At 43.0% G+C, this 7488-nt stretch overlaps 1 long non-coding RNA gene across 1 annotated transcript; it reads left to right on the forward strand.

Moving 5' to 3' along the window:
- The first annotated feature begins 414 nt into the window (after nucleotides 1–414).
- On the forward strand, nucleotides 415–4521 carry LOC143929647 (uncharacterized). The gene is made up of 2 exons (XR_013262553.1): nucleotides 415–1290; nucleotides 1374–4521. It is a non-coding gene; the product is annotated as an uncharacterized LOC143929647 (long non-coding RNA).
- The last annotated feature ends 2967 nt before the right edge of the window (nucleotides 4522–7488 follow it).

The raw sequence follows: 7488 nt of genomic DNA on the forward strand, positions 1-7488 counted from the left end.
CCATTGCAGAGGAAGCCCAACCTATGTTTGCTTTCTCCTGGGCCGGGGGCCAACTAACCTGGCAAGGGTATGTAGACAGTCCAGCCGCCTTCTCTATGGTACTCAACGAGACTGTCAAGTCTTGGACTTCTGAGCGAGGGTCGGTACTGATACAGTATGTGGACGACTTGCTCCTGTGCAGTCGAACTGCTGAAGATTGTGCGGTCGATTCAACATCACTGTTACAACACCTAGCTCACGCCGGGCATCTAGCCTCAAGGAAGAAAATACAATGGTGCCAGCCACAGGTAGAATACCTAGGGTGCATTCTAAAGGAAGGGACAAGGCTAGTGTCCCCCAAACGTGCCGCAGCCCTTCGAGCTCTCAGTCCCCCAAAAGACAAAGCCGCCCTACTCTCGTTCTTGGGTGCAATGGTATATTGCCGCCAATGGATTCCTGACTGTTCTCATTATGATAGTATCCTAAGAGAGGCTACTGGCTCGACAGCCCCTAAATTAATAGATTGGACTGAAGACAGACTACAAGCTTTTCAAGCTCTATTAAACAGTCTGTCAAATGCTCCCGCCCTAGGGTTGGTAGACTATGGTAAAGCTTTTCAACTATACTGTGTAGTCTCGGGGACCTCTTTTGCCGCCGTGCTAACACAACAGCATGGAACAGGCTACCGCCCTGTCTCCTACCTATCTAAAAAAAAAAACTCCCCATCCAAGTACAGGGAATGCCATTCTGTCTCCAAAATCTTGCTGCCTGTGCAATGGCTGTACAAGATGCAAACAAATTAGTGCTAGGTCACCCATTGACTCTCTATACCACTCATTCAGTCACGCATCTTATTCAGAACATGAATACCCAACATATGACCTCGCAAAGACTTAGTGGTTATGAGATAACACTGATGAACACTGATAACCTCACACTCAAATATGTGCCTGCCAGCAACCCCGCTGTGCGCCTTTTGCATTCCATGTTGCGTTTACCACATGACCCAGACATTATACATGACTGTTCGGAAAAGGTTGCTGCTATTACCAGTCCCAGACCGGATCTCACTGACACCCCTATCTCAGGTGCAGAGGATGTTTTTGTGGACGGTAGTTGCTCCCGTCCCTCTGATTCCACCTTCCAAACAGGATATGCAATAGTCCAGTTGCCAAACAAGGTATTAGAAGCCAAACCACTGCCCCCTCTTCGGCTCAGGTGGCTGAACTGGAAGCCCTCACTAGGGCCTGCATTCTATTCACCGGTAAAGAGGTGAACGTCTACACAGACAGTAGATATGCTTTTGGAGTGGTGCATGATTTTGGTGTGATATGGGCCAATAGAGGTTTTAAAACAGCAGACAACAAAATAATTGCCAACTCCACACAGATTAGTGCTCTCCTCCAAGCCATTCTTCTTCCAAAAAAGGTAGCCATAATTAAAGTAAAGGCACACTCCTCTGACAGCAGTCGTGTTTCAAAAGGGAATGCTCTTGCTGACAGAGAAGCTAAAAGAGCTGCTGCCTTTTCCCCTAACCCACCTGCCCCCACAACAATGTTTTTCAAGGAACACTTCGCAGCACCTAACTTTAAAACTGTCATAGCACAGATGCAATCAATGGCCACAGAAGATGATGTCCATTTTTGGACAAAGGAAGGATTGACCAAAGACCCTGAAGGTCTTTGGTCAAAAGAGGGGAAGAGACATATAGGGGCTGCACTCTCATATCTCCATGGTCCAGGACATATAGGGGCTGCCCCTTTGATCAATATATATATATGAAATCCTTTATCACCCACAAAGTGCAGGAGTAGTGGAAAGAATGAATAGGAATATCAAAGATAAACTAAAAAAGGCCACAGGAGGCACGTTGAAAGGATGGCTTGACCATCTGCCTGCTGTATTGTTCCAAATTAGGACCACACCACATGCAAGAACAAAATTATCACCCTTTGAGGTCCTCATGGGAATCCCCGCAAACATAGAATTACCCCCATTAGACCAAGACACTGATATTGACATTTATTCCCAACAGGAAATGTACGTGAAAAACCTGGTAAGTATGCTTCATGAAATGAACGAACACGTTTCTGTCACCTTTTTTCCCTCTTCCCACAGAACCAACGCATCCCTTCATCCCTGGGGATAAAGTGCTGATCAAACAATTAGCACAAAGAAAGAGTATCGGACCGGCTTTCTCAGGACCATGGAAGGTGGAAAAGGTATCCAGGACCGCAGTGTTAACAGACCTAGGAAACACCTGGATCCACGCCAGCCGTCTTAAAAAGTGTCCCCAGCTTCCCTCGACTCCAGAGCCCCTGGCAGTGACAGAGCAGCAACTCCCAAGAACAAGATCTACAAGAAGTTCAGAGAGGCATAGAACAAATTTCCCTGGAAGATCCCACACCCCCTCAAAAGGACAAAACAGAGCCAACAACTGCCGGGATGAGAAACGAAGAAGAAGAACAGAACTCTTAGATAACAAATAATCAGAACTTTAAAAAAAAAACAAAGATGCTTTCTCCATCAGTGTCAGGGAAGGCTGTATGCCTTTGGGGTAGTCTGGTACTATTTGTATTCCTGCCCACATGGTTTATAGCCAACTGTATATATCATCCAGAAGATTTAGGTCTATTAAAAGGGATATGTGGACCACCTAAGATGAATAATACCCCCGGCCAAAGACATAGTAGAAGTATTGTACCCGTTAATGAGTCACCTAAGGGACTGACTAACAAGATGTTACTACTAAAATTCAAATATAGCTATGCTCAAAAATCTGGTTTTGAGAAATGCTGGATTTGCAGCAAGCTACATCCCAGTACAGCTAGAATCCCTCTCATGGCAGTCCCCTTGAATTTTACCCCCCTCCTTAATGGAACACCCCCTATCGTCCTAACGAATGTTACTAGGACCCGTCCAAATAAAACCCTCACTTTCCAAATTATAGGTAGAAGCCACTTCCCAGACTGGTGTTTCCGACTGGGAAACACCACAGATGGAGCCGAGGTTTGCAAACAAGCAAAACTTAACATTTCAATGACATCATTTAACAGTCCTTCTTTCTTCCATACTTCAGATCCCACCCTAAATGCCACCTTTTTAGACTTTCTTAGCTCCAGTACCAAGACTACAATACACCAATTAATGTCAATACTGGTGCTCTCTGGCCTTTCTGATACTCTTAGGAACGTGTTCCATAAACGACCCCTAGCTCTAGGAAATACCATATATATATGCTGCGGCAAACTCTGTCACCCCTGGATCCCAACCAAACCCCAGGGGTGGTGTTACCTTGCAGCCCTGGTTCCTATTATGGGGGTATTAGGGGATAACAAGGGAAGTCACCTCCTTGAAGCCAGCATGCATCCTAGATATCCCCTTAGACACCGTAATAAACGAGAATTGTTTTTAGGAAAAGATATGGCCTGGGCATGGTTCCCTTCCTGGACAGGGTGGGGAATTGACCTAATGAAAAGATTAAATAATTACACTGGCATAATTGATGAGATTCTGGAGGAAAATTCTGATGACATAACCAAACTAAATCTAGAAACTAGGGCAATTAGGAAGCAACTAGAACTACATGAGTTGGCTATAGAAAGTATGAGTGCAGCCCTTACTGGCCTCTGTGAGACTACTGAGGATTATGAGTGCTGTACCTGGATTCATAATACCAGCATCGAAGTCCCAGACTACTATGACGTTATTGCCCAACACAGGGAAGAGGTAAATAAACTACAGAAAGAGGCAAGGAACATAGGAAAAAACTGGGATCCCTTCTCGAGCAGTTTTAGTTTTGGGGGATTAATATCTTGGCTCCGAAATGCTGCCATGACAATTGTCACTGTGATTCTCTTCATTCTATTTTTATATGCCTGTTATAAGATAATCAAATGTTTATGTAAAAAGGGAAACACGGCCGTTCCGAAGGATCTGAAACTCACTTCCATTGTTAAGGATCCAACGGTATGGTATAGAAACCAAGAGCACAAGGGTTCGGAGTATGAAGCCTGTGCTATTAAATTAGAAAAGGAATGATCATTATGTAAATCACAGAATGATCAAAGGAAGGATTATAAGGTAAATGAGGGAACCATCTTGTTAGAAGACATCCATTTTGGGTATTGGAAAATTACTGTTAGCATGACATAGAAACCTATTGCTTAAGGTCATATGTGTTTTTTGCTTGTACAAGGTATTTTATCACAAGGTTAGATATCTGTTTAGAACAGATGGATGCGGTTAAGCTACTTCCCTTTTTGAGAGCAGAAGTAACTCCATGGTGTTAAAACCACAGGCCTGTCTTGCACCAGACTTAAGAAACATTTTAAACTGTATAAAAATGTATATATTTAGCTTTTTGTTACTAGGCAGAAATTGCTTGTACAAAAAAACCATGATGACGTAGTAAAATATACTATCTTGCATATTTTATGTGGCAGTCCCTGATTGGTTAAACCACAGGGCTGTCCTTCTGTTCAAACTAAATAAAATTGTTGTGTGTGCTTCAATAGGCACATTCATTATTCACGTACAACAGGGTGTATGTGTAATGTTTTGTCCACCGGTGAAAGGGACCTCCGCTCTTCAATCCTAGCCTAGGCTACCAGGGGTTACTTACAGAAGTCGAGCAACCTAACAATTACTTAATCCATTGTTGCGCGACGGAACATGATACGGGTGTTGGGCTTTGCTTTAAGTAAAGATAATTTGTTTTATAATAATATTTGCCTGTTATGCGCACCGTGTTGTTGATTACCGTACAGGAGGGGCGCAAATAATTCCACGCAGCCTCTTTAGGGTTCTCATCCGATAGAGACAACTTAACAATCGGATTTAGCTGCTCTTTCTGCTATCAGACCACGCTGCTCCCATATCTATAATTAATGGGATGAATTTCAAAGAAAAAGGCATATCATATTTTTATTTTGTCTTCCAGTAAATTTTAAAATGCATTGATCTACTTTTTATTTTAATTGAGCCCGCTGAACTCCTGGAGCGCAGCAAAATAACAGTTACACTGTAATGTATATATGGATTTGTAATGATTTTCAGCCAGGTTTGTGATCCAGGTTCCCCTGCCAATTGGCCGCAGTGCAGAAGTAGTGCAGTGTAGTCAAACCCCCCCCCCCCCCCCCAAACTACTGATAGGACAATGAAGAAGCAGTAGTACCAAACCACCACTCAGCTCTCTCTGTCAGTACATGTGCATGAGTCTTATTGGCTCCTATTGTTGCCCCCTCCCCCTTTCCAACTGACCACCAATGTAAGGAACATTCTTCTCACTGATCACCAATGTAAGGAACATTCTTCTCACTGATCACCAATGTAAGGAACATTCTTCTCACTGATCACCAATGTAAGGAACATTCTTCTCACTGATCACCAATGTAAGGATCATTCTTCCCACTGACCACCAATGTAAGGGGCATTCTTCTCACTGATCACCAATGTAAGGAACATTCTTCCCACTGATCACCAATGTAAGGAACATTCTTCTCACTGATCACCAATGTAAGGAACATTCTTCCCACTGATCACCAATGTAAGGAACATTCTTCTCACTGATCACCAATGTAAGGAGCATTCTTCCCACTGATCACCAATGTAAGGAACATTCTTCTCACTGATCACCAATGTAAGGAACATTCTTCCCACTGATCACCAATGTAAGGAACATTCTTCCCACTGATCACCAATGTAAGGAACATTCTTCTCACTGATCACCAATGTAAGGAACATTCTTCCCACTGATCACCAATGTAAGGAACATTCTTCCCACTGATCACCAATGTAAGGAACATTCTTCTCACTGATCACCAATGTAAGGAACATTCTTCTCACTGATCTCCAATGGAAGGAACATTCTTCCCACTGACCACCAATGTAAGGAACATTCTTCTCACTGATCACCAATGTAAGGAACATTCTTCTCACTGATCACCAATGTAAGGAACATTCTTCTCACTGATCACCAATGTAAGGAACATTCTTCCCACTGATCACCAATGTAAGGAACATTCTTCCCACTGATCACCAATGTAAGGAACATTCTTCCCACTGATCACCAATGTAAGGAACATTCTTCCCACTGATCACCAATGTAAGGAACATTCTTCTCACTGATCACCAATGTAAGGGACATTCTTCCCACTGATCACCAATGTAAGGAACATTCTTCCCACTGATCACCAATGTAAGGAACATTCTTCTCACTGATCACCAATGTAAGGAACATTCTTCTCACTGATCACCAATGTAAGGAACATTCTTCCCACTGATCACCAATGTAAGGAACATTCTTCTCACTGATCACCAATGTAAGGAACATTCTTCCCACTGATCACCAATGTAAGGAACATTCTTCCCACTGATCACCAATGTAAGGAACATTCTTCCCACTGATCACCAATGTAAGGAACATTCTTCCCACTGATCACCAATGTAAGGAACATTCTTCCCACTGATCACCAATGTAAGGAACATTCTTCCCACTGATCACCAATGTAAGGAACATTCTTCCCACTGATCACCAATGTAAGGAACATTCTTCCCACTGATCACCAATGTAAGGAACATTCTTCCCACTGATCACCAATGTAAGGAACATTCTTCTCACTGATCACCAATGTAAGGGACATTCTTCTCACTGATCACCAATGTAAGGAACATTCTTCTCACTGATCACCAATGTAAGGAACATTCTTCTCACTGATCACCAATGTAAGGAACATTCTTCCCACTGATCACCAATGTAAGGAACATTCTTCTCACTGACCACCAATGTAAGGAACATTCTTCCCACTGATCACCAATGTAAGGAGCATTCTTCCCACTGATCACCAATGTAAGGAACATTCTTCTCACTGATCACCAATGTAAGGAACATTCTTCTCACTGATCACCAATGTAAGGAGCATTCTTCCCACTGATCACCAATGTAAGGAGCATTCTTCTCACTGATCACCAATGTAAGGAACATTCTTCTCACTGATCACCAATGTAAGGAACATTCTTCTCACTGATCACCAATGTAAGGAACATTCTTCCCACTGATCACCAATGTAAGGAACATTCTTCCCACTGATCACCAATGTAAGGAACATTCTTCCCACTGATCACCAATGTAAGGAACATTCTTCTCACTGATCACCAATGTAAGGAACATTCTTCTCACTGATCACCAATGTAAGGAACATTCTTCTCACTGATCACCAATGTAAGGAACATTCTTCCCACTGATCACCAATGTAAGGAGCATTCTTCCCACTGATCACCAATGTAAGGAACATTCTTCCCACTGATCACCAATGTAAGGAACATTCTTCCCACTGATCTCCAATGTAAAGGACATTCTTCCCACTGACCTGCAAAAAATTGTTTTTAGCAGGGATCCCCTTAGACCCTTTGATGGATTCCTCTGGGGTAAAAAGGTTAAGAAAGGCTGCTCTGCACTGCTGAAGACCCAACTGGCACCTGACACCCGCTGCTTTAAGAGATCCAGCG

This window comes from Lithobates pipiens, unplaced genomic scaffold (genome assembly GCF_037356315.1).
Source record: "Lithobates pipiens isolate NorthernLeopardFrog02 unplaced genomic scaffold, aLitPip1_a1.2 Scaffold_24, whole genome shotgun sequence".
Taxonomy (NCBI): domain Eukaryota; kingdom Metazoa; phylum Chordata; class Amphibia; order Anura; family Ranidae; genus Lithobates; species Lithobates pipiens.